The following is a 20,879-nucleotide window of genomic DNA, read 5'->3' as shown; positions in this document are numbered from 1 at the left end:
GATCAAAAAAGATCTTGCTGTGACTTATGTCAAAGAGTGTTTGTCCTATGTTTTCCTCTGTTTTATAGTGTCCAGTCTTACATTTTGGTCTTTAATCCATTTGAGTTTATTTTTGTATATGGTGTTAGGGATTGTTCTAATTTCATTCTTTTACATGTAGCTGTCCAGTTTTCCCAGCACCACTTATTGAAGAGACTGTCTTTTCTCCATTGTAAATCCTTGCCTCTTTTGTCATAGATTAGTTGGCCATAGGTGCATGGGTTTACCTCTGGGCTTTCTATCCTGTTCCACTGATCTATATTTCTGTTTTTGTGCCAGTACCATATGGTCTTGATTACTGTAGCTTTGTAGTATAGTCTGAAGTCAGGGAGTCTGATTCCTCCAGCTCCATTTTTTTTCCCTCAAGACTGCTTTGGCTATTTAGGGTCTTTTGCGTCTGCATAGAAATTTTAAGATTTTTTTGTGCTAGTTCTGTAAAAAATGCCTCTGGTAATTTGATAGGGATTGCATTGAATTTGTAGATTGCTTTGGGCAGTATAGTCATTTTCACAACATTGATTCTTCCAATCCAAGAACATGGTATATCTCTCCATCTGTTTGTGTCATCTTTGATTTTTTCATCAGTGTCTTATAGTTTTCTGAGTACAGTTCTTTTTCCTCCTTAGGTAGGTTTATTCCTAGGTATTTTATTCTTTTTCTGGCAATGGTGAAGGGGACTGTTTCCTTAATTTCTCTTTCTGATCTTTCGTTTTTAATGTATAGGAATGCAAGAGATTTCTGTGCATTAATTTTGTATCCTGCAACTTTACCAAATTCATGGATTCAAAACTAGTAGTTTTCTGGTGGCCTCTTTAGGATTCTCTTTGTATAGTATCATGTCATCTGCAAACAATGACAGTTTTACTTCTTCTTTTCCAATTTGTATTCCTTTATTGCTTTTTCTTCTCTGATTGCCATAGCTAGGACTTCCAAAACTATGTTGAATACTAGTGACAAGAGTAGACATTCTTGTCTTCTTCCTGCTCTTAGAAGAAATGTTTTCAGTTTTTCACCATTGAGAATGATGTTTGCTGTGGTTTGTCGTATATGACCTTTATTATGTTGAGTTAGGTTCCCTCTATACCTACTTTCTGGAGAGTTTTTTATCATAAGTGGCTGTTGAATTTTGTCAAAAGCTTTTTCTGCATCTATTGAGAAGATCATATAGTTTTTATTCTTTAATTAGTTAATATGGTGTATCACATTGATTGATTTGTGTATATTGAAGAATCCTTGCATCCCTGGGATAAATCCCACTTGATCATGGTGTATGATCCTTTTAATGTGCTGTTGGATTCTCTTTGCTAGTATTTTGTTGAGGATTTTTGCATCTATATTCATCAGTGATATTGGTCTGTAATTTTCTTTTTCTGTAGTATCTCTGTCTGGTTTTGGTATCAGAGTGATGGTGGCCTTGTAAAATGAGTTTGGGAGTGTCCCTTCTTCTGCAATGTTTTGGAAGAGTTTGAGAAGGATGGGTGTTAGCTCTTCTCTAAATGTTTGATAGAATTCACCTGTGAAGCCATCTGGTCCTGGACTTTTGTTTGTTGGAAGATTTTAAATCACAGTTTCAATTTCATTACTTGTGATTGGTCTGTTCATATTTTCTATTGCTTCCTGGTTCAGTCTTGGAAGGTTATACCTTTATTAGAATTTGTCCATTTCTTCCAGGTTGTCCATATTATTGGCATAGAGTTGCTTGTAGGAGTCTCTTATGATGCTTTGTATTTTTGTGGTGTGCATTGAAACTTCTCCTTTTTCATTTCTAATTTTATTGATTTGAGTCCTCTCTCTTTTTTTCTTGATGAGTCTGGCTAATGGTTTATCAATTTTGTTTATCTTCTCAAAGAACCAGCTTTTAGTTTTATTGATCTTTGCTATCATTTTCTTTGTTTCTATTTCATTTATTTCTGCTCTGATGTTTATGATTTCTTTCCTTCTACTAACTTTGGGTTTTGTTTGTTCTTCTTTCTCTAGTTCCTTTAGGTGTAAAGTTAGATTGTTTGAGATTTTTCTTGTTTCTTGAGGTAGAATTGTATTGCTATAAATTTCCCTCTTAGAACTGCTTTTGCTGTATCCCATAGGTTTTGGATCATCATGTTTTTGTTGTCATTTGTCTCTAGGTATTTTTTTATTTTCTCTTTGATTTTTTCAGTGGTGTTTTGGTTATTTAGTAACATATTGTTTAGCCTCCATGTGTTTGTGTTTTTTATGCTTTTTTTCCCTGTAATTGATTTCTAATCTCATAGCATTGTGGTCAGAAAAGATGCTTGATATGATTTCAATATTCTTAAATTTACCAAGGCTTGATTTGTGACCCAAGATGTGATCTATCCTGGAGAATGTTCCATGTGCACTTGAGAAGAAAGTGTAATCTGCTGTTTTTGTATGGAATGTCCTATAAATATCAATTAAATCACTCTGGTCTCTTGTGTCATTTAAAGCTTGTGTTTCCTTATTAATTTTCTGTCTGGGTGATCTGTCCATTGGTGTAAATGAGGTGTTAAAGTCCGCCACTATTATTGTGTTACTGTTGATTTCCTCTTTTATAGCTATTAGCAGTTGCCTTATGTATTGAGGTGCTCTTATGTTGGGTGCACATATATTTATAATTGTTATATCTTCTTATTGGATTGATCCCTTGATCATTATGTAGTGTCCTTCCTTGTCTCTTTTTTGTGTGTGTGTGGTACGCGGGCCTCTCACTGTTGTGTCCTCTCCCGTTGCGGAGCACAGGCTCTGGACATGCAGGCTAAGTGGCCGTGGCTCACGGGCCCAGCCACTCCGCAGCATGTGGCATCTTCCCCGACTGGGGCACGAACCCGTGTCCCCTGCATGCGCAGGTGGACTCTCAACCACTGTGCCACCAGGGAAGTCCTTTCCTTATCTCTTGTAACATTCTTTATTTTAAAGTCTATTTTATCTGATATGAGTATTGCTACTCCAGCTTTCTTTTGATTTCCATTTGCATGGAATATCTTTTTCCATCCCCTCACTTTCAGTCTCTGTGTGTCCCTAGGTCTGAAGTGGGTCTCTTGTAGACAGCCTATATATGGGTCTTGTTTTTGTATCTGTTCGGTGAGCCCCTGTGTTTTGGTTGGAGCATTTAATCCATTCACGTTTAAGTTAATTATCGATATATATATTCCTATTACCATTTTAATGTTAATTGTTTTGGGTTTGTTTTGGTAGGTACTTTTCTTCTCTTGTGTTTCCCACTTAGAGAAGTTCCTTTAGCATTTGTTGTAGAGCTGGTTTGGTGGTGCTGAATTCTCTTAGCTTTTGCTTGTCTGTAAAGTTTTTGATTTCTCCATTGAATCTGAATGAGATCCTTGCTGGGTAGAGTAATCTTGGTTGTCGGTTCTTCCCTTTCATGAGAAATATATTGTGCCACTCCCTTCTGGCTTGTAGAGTATCTGTGAGAAATCAGCTTTTAAGCTTACGGGAGTTCTTTTGTATGTTACTTGTCTTTTTTCTCTTGTTGCTTTCAGTAATTTTTCTTTGTCTTTAATTTTTGTCAATTTGATTACTATGTGTCTCAGTGTGTTTCTCCTTGGGTTTATCCTGCCTGGGACTCTCTGGGATTCCTGGACTTGGGTGGCTATTTTCTCTCCCATGATGCAGAAGTTTTCGACTATAATCTCTTCAAATATTTTCTCGGGTCCTTTCTCTCTCTCTTTTCCTTCTGGGACCCCTATAATGCGAATGATGTTGCATTTAATCTTGTCCCAGATGTGTCTTAGGCTGTCTTCATTTCCTTTCATTCTCTTTTCTTTATTCTGTTCCACAGAAGTGAATTCCACCATTGTGTCTTCCAGGTCACTTATCCGTTCTTCTGCCTCAGTTATTCTACTATTGATTCCTTCTAGTGTATTTTTCATTTCAGTTATTGTATTGTTCATCTCTGTTTGTTCTGTAATTCTTCTGGGTGTTTCCTCTTTAATTCTTCTAGGTCTTTGTTAAACATTTCTTGCACCTTCTCGATCTTTGCCTCCATTCTTTTTCTGAGGTCCTGGATCATCTTCACTATCATTATTCTGAATTCTTTTTCTGGAAGGTTGCCTATCTTCACTTCACTTAGTTGTTTTTCTGGGGTTTTATCTTGTTCCTTCATCTGGTACATAGTCCTCTGCCTTTTCATTTTGTCTATCTTTCTGTGAATGTGGTTTTCATTCCACAGGCTGCAGAATTGTTCTTCTTGCTTCTGCTGCCTGCCCTCTGGTGGATGAGGCTATCTAAGAGGCTTGTGCAATCTTCCTGATGGGAGGGACTGGTGGTGGGTAGAGCTGGGTGTTGCTCTGGTGGGCAGAGCTCAGTAAAACTTTAATCCGCTTGTCTGCTGATGGGTGGGGCTGGGTTCCCTCCCTGTTGGTTGTTTAGCCTGAGGTGACCCAGCACTGGCGCCTACTCAGCTCTTTGTGGGACTAATTGCGGACTCTGAAAGGGCTTATGCCAAGGAGTACTTCCCAGAAATTTTGCTGCCAGTGTCCTTGTCCCCTCGGTAAGCCACAGCCACCCCCTGGCTCTGCAGCACACCCTCCAACACTAGCAGGTAGTTGTGGTTCAGTCTTCTATGGGGTCTCTGCTCCTTCCCTTGGGTTCCGATGAGCACACTACTTTGTGTGTGCCCTCCAAGAGTGGAGTCTCTGTTTCCCCCAGTCCTGTCAAAGTCCTGCAATCAAATCCCGCTAGCCTTCAAAGTCTGATTCTCTAGGAATTCCTCCTCCCATTGCCAGACCCCCAGGTTGGGAATCCTGATGTGGGGCTCAGAACCTTCACTCCAGTGGGTGGACTTCTGTGGTATAATTGTTCTCCAGTTTGTGAGTCACCCAGCCAGCAGTCATGGGATTTGATTTTACTGTGATTGCACCCCTCCTACCATCTCATTGCAGCTTCTCCTTTGTCTTTGGATGTGGGGTATCTTTTTTGGTGAGTTCCAGTGTCTTCCTGTCAATGACTGTTCAGCAGTTAGTTGTGATTCCGGTGCTCTCACAGGAGGAGTGAGCACACGATCTTCTACTCCACCATCTTGAACCAATCCAATATTTATTTATTTATTTTTGGCTGTGTTGGGTCTTAGTTAGGTCATGTGGTATCTTTCATTGCAGCACCCAGTCTTCTCCCTAGTTGCGGCTCGCAGGCTTTGTAGTTGTGGTGTGCGGGCTTAGTTGCACCTCAGCATGTGAGATCTTAGTTCCCCGACCAGGGATCAAACCCGCATCCCCTACATTGGAAGGTGGATTCTTTTTTTTTTTTTTTTTTTGTTGTTGTACGTGGGCCTCTCACTGTTGTGGCCTCTCACGTTGCAGAGCACAGGCTCCGGACGCACAGGCTCAGTGGCCATGGCTCATGGGCCCAGCTGCTCCGCGGCATGTGGGATCCTCCCGGACTGGGGCACGAACCCATGTCCCCTGCATCGGTAGGCAGACTCTCAACCACCGTGCCACCAGGGAAGCCCTGGAAGGTGGATTCTTAACCACTGGACCACCAGGGAAGTCCCATAAATGTTCTTTATTGTTCAAGTCATTTTGAGTTGAGTTTTCTGTAACTTGTGGTCAGAGGCATCCTAATGGACGCAGAGTATCATAAAATCAGGCCTAGGGTTCTCTGGCCCTTGGAGTGCTTTTCCTTTGTGCAGCCTTCCCCAAGTCAGGATAAATCTCATTTTCCTCTCCCAAAGAAGCACTGTTACTTTGACAGCAAAAAGTCTTTGGTGTGAGACTGGGAGTTTGTGGCAGTTATGGAGGTGCACCACCCAGATCTCCCTTCAAGGAGGAACTTACCACGTGGCTGCTCTTGGAGCTGAAACCATGCTCTTCACAGCGCTGGCTAATGGCTGAGCATAGCAGGGGTGTGAGGCCTGGCTTCTTCTGCCCAGTGTAGGACTCCTCTAACCAGCAGTCTTTCCTCTAGAGCCTTTTCCTGCCCAGTGCCGCTCTTCCCTCTTCTCCCTTTCACAGACACCATTGCCCCCCACCCCATACTGCTCGCACACCTCACTGTCTCAGCATCTGCTTCCAAGAGGACCCAACTGGCACAGAGTGGAAGATCACTAACGACTCCATCTGAAGGACTTGTCCAGCCTGGTCTGAAAATAGAAGACCTACTTTCTCCTCCTTGTCATTCTATATCTTTTTAAACATATTCCTAATATCTTGAGCATCAGATCAGTAGACACTCAATTATTTAGCAGTGAAGTGTCTCTTAATGCCAGCTCAGCTTTGTACTGGAGGCCTTGAGTTCCTTGTCTCAGGCAAGATAATCCTCAGGGAAGTCCCAAGAGATGGGTATAAGTATCCTTATTTAACAGATGAGGAAACTGAGTCCTGAAATGTTAGGTGGTATCCAAGGTCACATCATCAGAAAGTGGCAGATCTCATTTTATTCAGAATTGGTCATTACCCCCTCAGAGAGCCCTGCCTTCCTGTCTACTTCCATTGTTCTCTACTCCTCTGCACCACTTTACCACTCTCTGAAATTACTGTTGCGTTTAGTGTCTGTCTCTCTGAAAGGGAACCTTCCAGGGCAGCCGTCCTATCTTTTTTTTTTTAATAAATTTATTTTATTTTTGGCTGCATTGGGTCTTCATTGCTGCGCACAGGCTTCCTCTAGCTGCAGTGAGCAGGGGCCACTCTTCATTGTGGTGTGCGGACTTCTCACTGTGGAGGCTTCTCTTGTTGCGGAGCATGGGCTCTAGGCGTGTGGGCTTCAGTAGTTGTGGCACGCAGGCTCAGTAGTTGTGGCTTGCAGGCTCCAGAGCTCAGGCTCAGTAGTTGTGGAGCACAGGCTTAGTTGCTCCGTGGCATGTGGGATCTTCCCAGACCAGGGCTCAAACCCAGGTCCCCTGCATTGGCAGGTGGATTCTTAACCACTGTGCTACCAGAGAAGCCCACGGTCCTGTCTTATTTACTACTGTAACCCCCAAATCTAGAACAATATCTGACACTGAGCAGTATTCAACTAGTCACTGAATGGATTAATAAAGGTAACTAAGCTCATTTTTTTTTTTTTTTACTGTGACATAATGAATGTTTGTTGTTTTAAGCCACTAAGTCATGGGGTAACTTGTTAGGGCAGTGATAGATAAAAACATTTGCTCAGGCTTCCCTGGTGGCGCAGTGGTTGAGTCCGCCTGCCGATGCAGGGGACACGGGTTCGTGCCCTGGTCCGGGAAGATCCCACGTGCCACGGAGCAGCTAGGCCCGTGAGCCATGGCCGCTGAGCCTGTGCGTCCAGAGCCTGTGCTCCGCGACGGGAGAGGCCACAACAGGGAGAGACCTACGTACCGACGCCCCCCCCAACAAAAATAAAAAACATTGTGCAGGTATTATCTACTGAACATCTTAAATAATCAAACCTTTTCTGCCAGCCATTGGGAAAACTCCTAGATTTGGAGTTGAAGGGATCCCCGGGTCAGCTGAGCCCCTGGGCCTTCAGTCAGGGTAACCAAGCCCCAGCATGAGCTCGTCCAGGTGGGCAGGTTTCAGACCAAGGTTTAATGCTGTGTGCATTCACACACCAAAACTATAGAAAGTCTAAGTTGCACTGTGGACTTCCTTGAGGTCGGTCCACCCCAAGAGCTTGGGCTGCTCCAGACTCAGATGGAAGGAGGCAGCACCACTAGATACCAGAGGAGGGGTCTGAGGGGCTTTGTTTTCATTAATTTTTCTTCTTAAACTTGCCGTTGAAGTAGGGCACCCAGTTCAGAATCAGCCCCAGTCGGTGGCCCACACCAGCCCCGTGGCACCTGCCATGGGAATCCAGTTTCTGGCTAGCTTCTGGCAGTGTGGGCCCAGGAGTCTGCTTAGCCTCACGGTGCCAGCGTCCCAGCTCAGGGTGACCCTAGCCCCGGGGCCACCTGCTGAAACTAAACTCATCTTTAAGGCATGTTTATATTCATTGTTTTAATAATAATCTGCCACATTTGAACATCACTCCACGGTTTACAAAGTGTTTCCACGGTCATCTCATGTGGTCTTCATAGAAATCTATGAGGTAGAACTGACACTGTTCCTTCTTCTTCAGGGTCTCCTCACACTTGCTGGTCCTTCTGCCTGGAATGCTTCCTCCACCCCCATTATTTGCCTGCATCACTGTCTGCCTCTTTCTTTGTCACTTCCTAAGAAGGCTGGCCCTGATCCTGCAGCCCAGGTTAGGAACCTGGTGTTACACACTCTCTTCACACAATGGTAGTCAAATAATTAGGTAATTGCTTTATGACTGGCTCCCCCACTAGCTGAGGCTCCATGAGGACAAGGCCTTGTCGTACCTGTATATGTCACATACCACTGTGCCTGACACACTGTGGTGCTCGTTATACATGTATATGTGTGTGTGTGTGAATATCTATGTATATATACGTATATGTATAAAATGAATGATTTTCACTCGATAGACGAGGAAATCAAAAGCCTACAGTCTAAGCCACTGTGGGAAGCTGTTTTGTTTGTTACCCACAGTAAGAAATTATTATTCATCATGACCTCAGGAAACATGCATGCACACACACATACGACAGGGGTTAACTTATTGTGAACTAAGCACTGATATTTTCTATTCTATTCAACTTGACTTCATTAAAAAATATTTAGTTCTAATCTATTTCATTTATTTCATGACCAATTCATGTGTGAACAACCTTGGCCTAAGTGACTTGCTCAAGGTCATCTTACTAGTATAGTGGTGGGATTGGGAGAATAATTGAGCATTTCCCATCTATGACTGTCTAGTGGGTTTCTTGACCTAAGGCAAAACTATCACAAAAGTCTTGTGTCAGTTTTGGTGACCAAAGAACAAATTTGTTCTTTTGCTTTTCAGTCTCAGTTAAGGCAAGGTTGGTCTCACCATCTGTAGGCATTTCAATGTGGTTTGTCCAGACACCTTGGTTCTCTGCAATGCAGCTGTCCAGAAGGCTCTTCCTAGAAGCTCCAAAGGGAAAGATTTAGCCCTAATGGGTGGCACACCCAGACTTGCTGGAATTCTCATCCACATTACACCAAACATTAACATATGGACAAAGGCGCATGGCATATTAAATGATTTACTGGGGTCAAAGATCAAGTCAATGGCAGACATCCTCAGGGTCTGCTAGGCTAGGGCACAGGGAAGCCCCTGCTAGGCAGGGCCATCAGCCTGGACCTGGTCAGCCATCAGCCAGTTAATCTACAACGGCACCTTCTTTTCCTACCAGAGGGAGGTTTGACTTGAACTCCTGGGAGACCTGCCTTCTTGGAAGCTAGATTTCTCTGCTTCAGAGTCTAATTTAGCTGGTATTGGACTCAGAAAGCCTAGAGAAAGCTGAAACTTGTTTATTTGTTCTTTTATTCCTGGATTTATAACTTGACCTAATATACTGTATGTCTGTACATGTGTTGATCTCAAAAAATGTTTGAGCTTGCCTGCTTCTCAGGCCATGTTGGCAGGCAGCTGTTAAAGCCATCAGTGATGTTTGCTTCCAGTTACAAAAGAAAACATTCTCTATTTGGGGCTATGTTGTTGTTTTTTTCTTTCCTGATTTAAAAGGGGGAAATATGTTCCCCAGTAGAGATGTGGGCCACCCCCGCCCATGCCCTTCTAGGGCTAAGAATGACTAAGAAACCTTTTCGGCACACCTGGTTCATCATCTTTCTCATATTCAAACTCTATTTCCCTCCCTGTGGAAGTATTCTTAGGGAATTTGTTTTAAAATTATTTGAGCAACTGGGCAGGTTTTCTCCCTTCCCTGAAGATACCAGTTTATGGTTCAACATCTCCCTTAAACTCTGGTGTGTTTTTAGCTCAGAAAGAGCCAGGTTGTATCCCATTATCAGGTGCACTGATGAAATAACTGCTGATGGGACCAAGAAAACATGAGTAATTCTAACCTCTGCCCAGAACCTTTGAAGGAATGCATAAACCCTGACCTTGCTTTGGTGCTTTGGAGAGACCATCTGGGGAAAAATTCATTTCCCAAAATATATATGAAATTGAGAGTTCCTCTGGCTGGGAAGTAGGAAAAACCATATGGCAAATGTGGGGTTTGCATATGCAAATATTTGTTTCCAAGAAAACGATTTAAACATGGTAAGTACACTCTTGAAGGACTGACCTGTACCCTGGGGAAAAGCACGGGAGGAGACGGAGGTGGAGAAGAGTGAGGAATAGAGAAGCCAGACTTTAGCTGGGAAACAGTACACAGGGCAGGATGACTTGCTAGAAGTTGGAGGTGCCTTTGGAAGTGTCAGACCAAAGTTCAGTAACCAGTTGGAGGCAAGAGAGGCAGGGAAGTTTGAAAATGAGGAATGGGAGCCTGTAGGGAAGATGTGGCTGCCTAAATGAAAGAGGATTGGAGGAAAAAAAAAGAAAAGACTTGACAAATAGTACCTCAGAGGAATCCAGGGATGGTTAGGATCCCTCAAAAGACAGCTTTGATTCAAAATTGAAGATGTGATCTGGGCCACTACATGAAAGGTCTCAGTAATCCCAGGATTTCTGACTACAGGACCGTCAAGTTGAAATTGCTAAGCCACCAAGCTAATGTGCTAATCACCTGAACTGAATGACTCTAAGAAACAAGACTTTTAAATGGTATCTGTTTTTTAAAATTTCAGATCCCAATTGTTAATTCCCGGTATATAGGAAAGCAATTGGTTTTTGTATACTGACTTTGTAAGATGGAATCTCTCTCCATTTACTTAGATCTTCTTTTATTTCTTTCATCAGTGCTCTGTAGTTTTCTACATATAGATCCTGTACATGTTTTGTTAGATTTTATACCTAAGTATTTATATTTTTTGGTGCTATTGTAAATGGTATTTAAAGCATTTTTCAAATACCAATTGTTCATTGCTGGTCTCTAGGAAAGCATAAGAAACTAGACTTTTATCTTAACTGCCGTTTTGAGCTTGTACCCAAAGCCACTCTTAGTGAGGGAAAGCTGGGGCAGGATGGGTCAGTAATCACAGCTGTCCCCCTCCCCATCTTTCCCTCCTTCCTCACTTTGTAAATATTTGTTTATTTCATTTGACCGAGTTGATGTTATGCCAAAGAACTTCTAGGGAGGGGTGGGTACTGTTGAGAAATAAGGGAAAACGTGTAACTCTTGAGGTTAAGATCTTTGGAGGAGAGATTTTTTGAGGTCTTAGTGTTTGAGACAGAATGGTGGGTGTGGGAAAATTAGAGGTAGCAGCAACATGAAAAGGGAGAGAGGGCTTCACCGGACGACGTGGGTAAAAATGAAGGCATATTATGCCTGGCGTTATATGTAACAATCTACCAAAATAGTATGTGAATTGAGATCAAACTCCCGTTTTTGTCTCAGAGTAATTAGAGTATAATTAAGTCATTGCTGTGTTAACATTTATCCTAATGTTGGTTTCAGAAAACAACGAGATTGCAAACATGAACAGTCTCTGTGTGACTCGGGGTTTGTTGTTGATGTGATGCTTGTTGCTTGTGACAAAGTGGGGCTTTCAGTGGAAACTGGGTTGAGAAAAATGAGTAGATTGTAGGGAGGGAAAAATTAGGAATTTGGGATTAGCAGATACAAATGACTATACATAAAATAGATAAACAACGAAGTCCTCCTGTACAGCACAGGGAAGTATATTCAATATCTTGTAATAACCTATAATGAAAAAGAATAGATAGATAGATATATAAAACTGAATCACTTTGCTGTACACTGGAAACTAACATAACATTGTAAATCAACTATACTTCAATAAAAAAAAATTTTTTTAAATGAGAAGATTCTATCCCCAACCTTTTTATCCCCCAGTACCTGGGAAGTAGCTCTCAATACATGTATATTGAACAAATCTGGAAGCAACTCAGCAAATTTAACTTTAATGCCCATGTGTCCAAGCTGGGGGCAGGGTAGAGATGAGTTTAAGCAACTGTTATTAACATAATCGAGGGTAACAGTTAGATCAAGATTCATGTGGCTTTCAGGGATTTTTACTGACAACAGGTAAGACCGACACTCTGGACAGAAGGCAGTAGCTCACTCAGTGACTGAGGTAGCTGAAGACATGGCTCTGCTTTGGTGTCTGTGGACTCACACCTTCCCTAAATCTGCAGAATGTCTGCTGAGCTGTCACAGAATGAAATGTGTAGCTAGGGAGATATGTTGGTGTGCTGGAGGACCATGTAGTGATAGGATGACCCTTAGAATCTCTTCTAATTAGGATCACCTATGGTTCCCTTGAGCGGAAGCCCTTGAGCCTTGAGGGGTGGTGCAGAAGGACAACTAAGAGGTAGCAAGTGCAATGGGGGAACCACTTCATTTTTAAGAATTAATTAATTAATTAATTTACTTGGCTGCATGGGGTCTCAGTTGAGGCACATGGGATCTTTGTTGTGGCTCGCGCCATCTTTCACTGCGTTGTGAGGGCTCTCTAATTGAGGTGTGTGGGCTCAGTAGTGGCGGCGTGGGCTTAGTTGCCACATGACATGTGGGATCTTATTTCTACCAGGGATCGAACCCACCTTCCCTGCATTGAAAGGCAGATTCTTAACCTCTGAACCACCAGGGAAGTCCCAAGGGGGAACCATTTCTAAGAGGGCTGTTCTGAGTTGTGATTACTTGGTGTATAAGGGAAAGGACGTCTTCCCACCAAAGGCCCAGCTTTCATTCTGAGTCCCAGGGAAATAATTTACGCAAAGTTTTGACCTGGAACATTTCCCCAAGAACTGGCATATTATATGCATGTCTTTCACGCCTCTGAAAACACTAAATAAGTTTCTTTAGGTGGTTACCGTACCCAAGAACACCACCATTTTCTTCTTAGGCAAGGACCTAAAATTCAGCAATAATATTATTTCACAGAGGGACAAATGTCCATTAACAGTTAAATAAGGAGGTAGGTTTTTTTTTTTTTTTTTTTTTTTTTTTTTTTTTTTATGCGTTACGCGGGCCTCTCACTGTTGTGGCCTCTCCCGTTGCGGAGGACAGGCTCCGGACGCGCAGGCTCAGCGGCCATGGCTCACGGGCCCAGCCGCTCCGCGGCATGTGGGATCCTCCCAGACCGGGGCACGAACCCGTGTCCCCTGCATCGGCAGGCGGACTCTCAACCACTGCGCCACCAGGGAAGCCCAGGAGGTAGGTTTTATTGTGTGAGAAGAAGCGCATAAGCTTTGCAATCAGTCGAGTTGTTTTCAGTTCTGCCATACACTAGCTTTGTGGCCTTTGACAAATCCCTTGACCTCTCTGAGTCTCTGAGAAATAGGGATGATAATAACAATAATATCCATTTCGTTGACCTTATAGGTTGTTGTAAGCAGTAAAGTACTGTACATTAATTATTATTATTGGGGCAAAATTGGTATCAGGACTCCCTGAAAATTGTCCCAGGAGAGAGTCCATTTAGAAGGATTGGCCTGCCAAATGAATAGTCTAGTCAAGGAGTGCTAAGAGTTTTCATGGGAGGGCTTGAAACATGAATTTGCTTTGATGGGTGGGCGGGATTCGGATTCAAGAGAACTTTTACAGAAAGAGAACAGGTGGGAGCAAATGCTCAGAGGCCAGGATAAACAAGATACTCATGTCACCTATCAAACACTCTCCGCACGCCCTGAATTGCAACTTCTTTTACGTGCTGTTGTCTAGTTTAACATATACATAATAACACAGTGAATTAGGCTTTGTCATCCCTATTTTACAGATGATGAAACTGAGCCTCAGTAAGATTGTTTTGCCCAAGGTCACCTAATAAAGCAATGGCAGAGCCAGGGCTCAAATCCAGATTATCTGGACCAAATCCAAAAGTCCTTCCACAGTATATGCTGCTTGTTTGGAATATAGCAAATAGTTTCAGTTTGGATGGAACAGAAGGTTTCATGCTGGGGCACTAAGGATGGAAAGAGGTCAGGGTAAACCAGAATACTGAGGCGAGGCAAAGGGGTTTGTACTGACAACGAAGCCTAAGGTGGCAAAGGTCTGTGAGGAAGCGAGCAACATAACTAAAGATTGTCCAGGATTTCCAAGTTCAAGGCTCTGTGGAGGCATAGGCTGTACCAACTAATAATTAGGCAGTTCAGAACGGAGAAAGCTACCCCCTTGTCATTTATTCCTGAATGATTCCTCCTCTTGAACTTATTTTCTCAATTGTGTTATTCCTGAGTACTCTTAAATACTGCAGTTTCCACCCCACAGATAGCATCATATTTCAGTAATGAGCAAAGTGAAAAAGATTCAGCTTGGTCCTGGATCCAGTAGTGAACTACAGTGAGGAAAGTGCTCACACAAAGACTATTATAGGACCCTGAGTACCACTGAATCAAGCCTTCCTGTAAGAGGCTTCTACATTCTTTTTCTAAGCTGAAGGTTTCAGTGTAGGTCAATGGTGAAAGACGAATTGCTGGAGGGCTAACAGACAATGCCCACTCCTTACATTGTGTGAGGGAATTTCTCCACTGATTAAGTAGTAGTTTGCTTGGGGTCTTAAGTGTGTAGCTGCAGTAGCAATTCGTTCTGTCCATCAATCCCTCTTTTTTAACTGAATTTTAAAATGAATGCTGATCTTCAAAGCTTTAACAAACGTATATGCCCTATGACCCAGCAGTATCACTGTTAGGAATTTATCAGCAAATTCAACAATGTGAATATGGAGTGCTCTTTATAATGCCAAAACATTGGAAACACCTGTTTCCAACAATAGGGAATTGGTTGAGTAAATTGTGGTACATCTTATTCAGTGGAATGCTATGCAGCCATTAAAATGATACTGTCGAAGAATATTTAATGACAGAAAATGTCAACTCCCATGGCACATCAAAATTCTTAGGTAGAATTGATATAATATGATCCCTTGGATATGCAACCACATTAGCTCTGTCACCACCTGACCTTCAACTCCTAACCTTACACCTGGGATGCTGGAGATGTTGGAATTAAGGAGCAAATCAGCAATTCCCAGCATCTTCTACCTAGTGCCATGTCATCTTTAACCAAGGGTGCAACTAACTGTGTGTAAAATAAGTAAAGTTCTTGAATTTGCTAAAACGAGTTACATCACAAAGGCTCTCCAGTTAAAAAATAAAATAAAAAAAGAGAAAGGAAAAAACTCCCCTCCCTCTAGCCTCCCCTCAAGCCTCTAATCTCATCTACGAAAAAGAACTGTACTTTACTGTCCACAAAACAGCCTGTTTTCAAAGTGAGAGGAGAATTGCTCCGTGAGGACAGCCATCAGTAACTGCAGTTCATGAATTCCTGCTTGTTTATAGAAAGCAGGGGCTAAGGATAGACACTTTGAAACCACCTGTGAAAGAATTAAAGACCAAGGGGGGCAAAACCCCCATCACAAACAGAATCTCACTGATCAAGTGTGAAAGAAAAGGAAGAAAGAAAAAGCCAAGTAGATCTTTGCAGGCAACCACTAGATGGACATAGAATTCAAAAACATTCTTTAGTGAGATCAAGGATGGCAGGCTTTGAAGCCTGGAGGGCTGGCGAGTCTCAGGAACAGCCTGGCCGTGGCAATCCACACCGAAGCATCCACAGTCTTGCACTTGCTGGAGTAAAGCATTTAAATTGGAACAATGTCAAATTTCACAGCTATCTTATGTCCAGTGACCTTACGGGACCCCAAAGGAAAGACAGATAAAAAATGATTGTTCTCAACAAGTTCCTGAAAGCGAAGAAGTCACACAGGCAACCTCAAGAAACAACTTCAAAACGAAAATGTCCACAAACTATTGCATGCAGGGCAGCAAGCAAACAACGCTTATTTATTTATTCATCTATTGATTCTTTTTACCGAGAACTCAGCGGTGTGTTCTTACTCTTTACAGAACACACACAAAGATAAATTCCACCTCCACAGTACATTAGTTTATGAGGATGTTATTGTGGGAGAGGAAGAGGTCACAACCATCCTAAATTATTTAATCAATTTGAAACAGGTTTTATTGTTATAAAGAAAGTGAGACATTGTATCAGACCAAAAAAACCCTACAAGCAATGCATGTATTTTAGACCAGAATTTCAGTGACACTTCACATGCCTTAACTGCGTGTAAGTGAATCATCTTAATTTTTTAAAAGAAATTGTAAAAGAAATAAACATTACAGATGTAGCTAAAATTCCCTTTCATCATGGCCCCCAAACCTCCTACCTTCCTTCCCAGAGGCAGCCACTACCATGAGTTTGAGGTATATAATTCTGTTCCAATTTTTTACTTTTACATGCATGTATATGGTCCCTAAAGAATTATGATATTGTTTTTTGTGTTAGATTTTTTTCATAAATGGTATCATACTGTATATACTGCTCTGAATTTATTTTGCTTATTACACTCAACTTCATGTTTTTTCTACCTGCCCAGATAATTGCTTCATTCCTTTTTTGAACTTAATGTTTTAAAGGAAGAAAAAGTTTATTCATACCGGAACAGTTACATGTACCTATATGTTTCTGTCTGACTCTGATTGGGACTCTAAAGTCAGGAGGACTTCTTGGAAGAAGGGAGGCCTACATTCAGTTTCTGAAAGAGGTGAAAAAAATGCTAAGTGACAAAGAATGTCATAGGGCATTTCAGAGAGACCCCTTAAAATAATGTCCTAAACTAGGAATTGTGAGGTTTGCTGTATGATCTTTCCTTCACTATTTACAATATAGGTTCTATGGCTTTTTTTTTTACATTTTGGTTAGGTGAAGGTTTCGACTGTGAAGGCTATGTTTAAAAAGGAATGTATACTAATCAAGTCAAGATTCACTAAAACCAAACAACTTCAGAAATTCTATAGAACGCTAGCATTTAAGTCCAACAGGTGGACACACAAACCAATTACAAATGAAATAATCTCTGATCAATGGAGTTGCTGGTGTGTGCTGAATAAAATACATTCAAAACGTATTTGTGGTGTGAGATAAAGATATGGAGGTCGAAAGTAAGTGCCGCTTACGTTAGTAGTTTTAATTTTACCTTGTCAGCGCCCCGTGTACAAAACTTGAGAAAGCGAGACTTTGATTTGTTCAAGTTTCCTTAAGGAGGGGCCACAGAATCCCTGAAGCATGATTTGAAAAAGATGGATAAGATATTCCACCCAAAATTCAACATCACCTTTAATCTTGCCCTCTCCTCCTCTAATCCCTAGGTAATGTTTTGTGCTTCTTTTGCAGGAAAGCAATTTTGTTAATCACTTTAGCACCAATTCTTGCATCCCTGGCAATACTCAGAACTGCTTCCATCCAAGTCTTTGATGTGGGAAAGAAACACACACACTCTTTCGCATGTAATCTGAAAACAATTCACCTCTTGCCAATGAATGCACAGCACTCCACTTTAATAGAGAGCAAGTTCTGTGGAGGTTTCTAATCCTTTCTGCCAAAGAAGAGAAGAGAGAGAATCACTCAGGTAGCCCAACCTCATTCAGGAGTTAAAATCACTTGGAATGTTTTGTGGTGTGTGGGCTTTTTAAAAATATCACTTGCTGAAGATTACTGCTCTCAGGGGAAATCAAAACAACTCAAGATCAAAATAAATAAATAAAAAATAAAAAATAAAGATTCCCCATCCCCAACACAAACAGGATATTCTTCTCAACTCAGATAACTCTTGATCTAAGTGTATTACAAGAAACCTGCTTTAATCCCTCAAAGCAATGGTGTTATAGATAAGTAGCGGTAACATAGGTGGCTTAAATTCCAGAAATGTACAAAAGATTCAGTTGAAAATAATACTAAAAAAGAAAGAAAGCTCAATTCTTCATTGCTGTGACTTGAAGAGGTAAATTTAGGGCAGTAAAAATGTAAAGAATGACCCCTGAAAAAGAAATAGCTATAAAAGTCTAGAATTGTCTTAATGGTCTCGTAGGCTGCTTACAGTGTGTGTCTTAATGTGTGTGTTAGGGATGTGTTTGTGTAAGCATTTTAAGAAAGAGAAATTGTTTCACTGATTTCTGGATCTAATGGGGTTCATTTGAAAATCTCTTTATACATTTTCTATGATAGTACAACATTCTGAAGCTTTGTTTCACAAATGACTTTTACAATTTTTTAATTTCCAGCATTTTATCTCTGTTTAGTCTTTTTTCCTAACATATCCCTGCTTACTTAAATGCAATGAGAAGGACTTTATTCTTTTTCCGTCAGTAATTGTCATATTTTCACAATCTGCATGTTAATTTTGATCTACCTCCTGACATCCTAGTTAACATATTGCTTATTCCCCCCACCCCCTTCTTCATTGTAGAGCCACTGCAAGGTAGTGGCAATTTCCTTCATTATTCCCGAAGTATGCTTGAAAATACTCTTTTACCTTTTTTTAAGAGATAGTGCTTATTAGTCAATAGGTAATACAAATAGTTAATAGTTTAAACTTTAAAAGGTCTAAAATAGTGTATAGTAAAAAAACCCTGTCCCTTACCCACCCATTTCTCCTCCTTAGAAGCAAACACTGGTACTAGGTTTTGTGTATTTCTCCAGAGAGATATGGCACACAAAAATTCAAAGCAGGCAAATATAGTTTCCCACTGTCCCCCCCACATGGCAATATATTATCCACACTCTGCGTTTTGCTTTTTTCACTTAATGTATATTAGAGATCCTTCTGTAACAATGCATCTGATCTGATCTCCCTCATTCTTTTTCACAGCTGTTTACTATTCTACTCTATGGATATCCCATGATGTATTTAAACAGTTTGGAATACATTTGTTCCAAACATTTCTATTCTCTGTCTATTCTATTCTTGTTTCTTCTCAGGTTGTTTCTAGGACTCTATCATGGGTACTGCTGAATAAGTAACATGGATTTTAATTGTAACATGGAAGGCTCTTGAAAAAATCGAAAACTTTTATTTTCTAAAATCTTTGAAACTTAAAAAAATTACCCAAAGGAATATGGGTTTATAGTTTTCAAAAATCTGACATTATAGGAGTTGGGTGATGCCAAGACTTTTAGTTACTTCCTCTTCATCTCATCATGGATCCCATCCACTTCAACATTTAAAATTCCATTGTTCATTGATTTCCCTATGTGGGTTAACATAGGATACTGAATTGAGAACTTCCTTCTAATAGCTGATATTAATTTTAATTCTCTTAACCTACAAAATATTAAATATTGCTTTATACACCTTTAACTGAACACCAATTCAACAGGCTATCTCATACATGGCTAAGGACTCAAATCAGGGACTCAAATCAGGGAAACTGGAACTTCGGTTGACCTCAACTCTTGGGAGAGCTGGGCAAGCTGTTGGGCCCGATCATAGTGATTCCTCTCCTTCTGTTGCATGGTCTGAGTGGTGGAGATCTTGAAAAATAGATTTTTAAAAATTGAAGTATAGTTGATTTACAGTGTTGTGTTAGTTTCTGGTATACAGCAAAGTGATTCATATATATATATATTCATATTCTTCTCCATTATGGTTTATTGAATAATCCATATCCATTATGGATATTGAATATGGTTCCCTGTGCTATACAGCAGGACCTTGTTGTTTACCTTTTTTATATATAATAGTTTGTATCTGCTAATCCCAAACTCCTAATTTATCCCTCCTTCCCCCTTTCCCCTTTGGTAACCATAAGTTTGTCTTCTATGTCTGTGAGTCTGTTTCTGTTTTGTAAGTAAGTTCATTTGTATCATTTTTTTAGATTCCACATATAAGTGATATAATATGATATTTTTCTTTGTCTGACTTACTTCACTTAGTATGATAATCTCTAGGTCCATCCATGTTGCTACAAATAGCATTCTTTCATTCTTTTTGATGGCTGAGTAGTATTCCACTGTGTATGTATGTATGTATGTATGTATGTATATATACACATATACACACACACACACACACACCCCACATCTTCTTCATCCCTTCATCTGTCAGTGGACATTTAGGTTGCTTTCATGTCTAAATAGTGCCGCTATGAACATTGGGGTGCATGTATCTTTTCGAATTAAGAGTTTTCTCCAGATAGATGTCCAGGAGTGGGATTGCTGGATCATATGGCAACTCTGTTTTTAGTTTTTTAAGGAAGCTCCATACTGTTTTCCATAATGGCTGCACCAATTTTTTACATTCTCACCAACAATGTAGAGGGTTCCCTTTTCTCCATACCCTTTCCAGCATTTATTATTTGTAGACATTTTTCTTTTGGCCGTACCACGGCTGGTGGGATTTTAGTTCCCTGACCAGGGATTGAACCCAGGCCCTTGGCAGTGAAAGTGCGGAGTCCTAACCACTGGACCGCCAGGGAATTCCCTATTTGTAAACTTTTCAACGATGGCCATTCTGACTGGTGTGAGGTGGTACCTCATTATAGTTTTGATTTGCATTGAGAGATTATAGATTAAGCCTCCTGGGTTGTACCACACACCCACTGAGATTGGTCATGCTTGAGGAAGGCATGAGCACCTGGGCAAAAGTTCCTTTCTACTTCTTGCTGGATCCATAGCACCTGGAGGCCCATGCCCTGGCCAAGTGGGGATTTGAACTCCTCGCTCTGTCTCGCCAAGGCTGATATCTGTGCAATTACTGTTTGGTTCTACTTTCAGACTGACTTCAGTTTTGGGTTTTTCATCTGTCCATTTCACTCCTAATCCATGAGCTTCTATCACAGATGTGAAGTTTAATTCCTCTTTGTTCACTCTTTTACCGGGAGACGCTGCTAGCGGAAAGCCTGTCATCTGTTGTGAAGGGGAGCTGGTGTTGACTTGCGGCAACAGAGTTGGTGGTCCAGTGGCCGTTTTCCTGTGTTAGGAGCAGGTGGTCTCGCTAAACTCCATGTGTTTGGAAACCTCTCTGACCGGTGGTTGTGCTGCTAAAGAAGAAGAGCTCAAGCTGTACTCCTTTTTCAGGTCAATCTGCTGAACCTGGGAAGATCCCCAGGGGCTAGCTTAGGCTTCTTCCTGCTTT

General features: G+C 41.2%; 1 pseudogene; it reads right to left on the bottom strand.

Annotated features, from left to right (window-relative positions):
* Positions 1 to 7,698: 7,698 nt before the first annotated feature.
* LOC116741318 lies at positions 7,699 to 7,916 on the bottom strand (annotated as a pseudogene).
* Positions 7,917 to 20,879: the final 12,963 nt, after the last annotated feature.

The sequence above is a fragment of the Phocoena sinus genome, chromosome 16 (assembly GCF_008692025.1).
Source record: "Phocoena sinus isolate mPhoSin1 chromosome 16, mPhoSin1.pri, whole genome shotgun sequence".
Taxonomy (NCBI): Eukaryota; Metazoa; Chordata; class Mammalia; order Artiodactyla; family Phocoenidae; genus Phocoena; species Phocoena sinus.
This window is presented reverse-complemented; position numbering and strand designations above follow the sequence as displayed.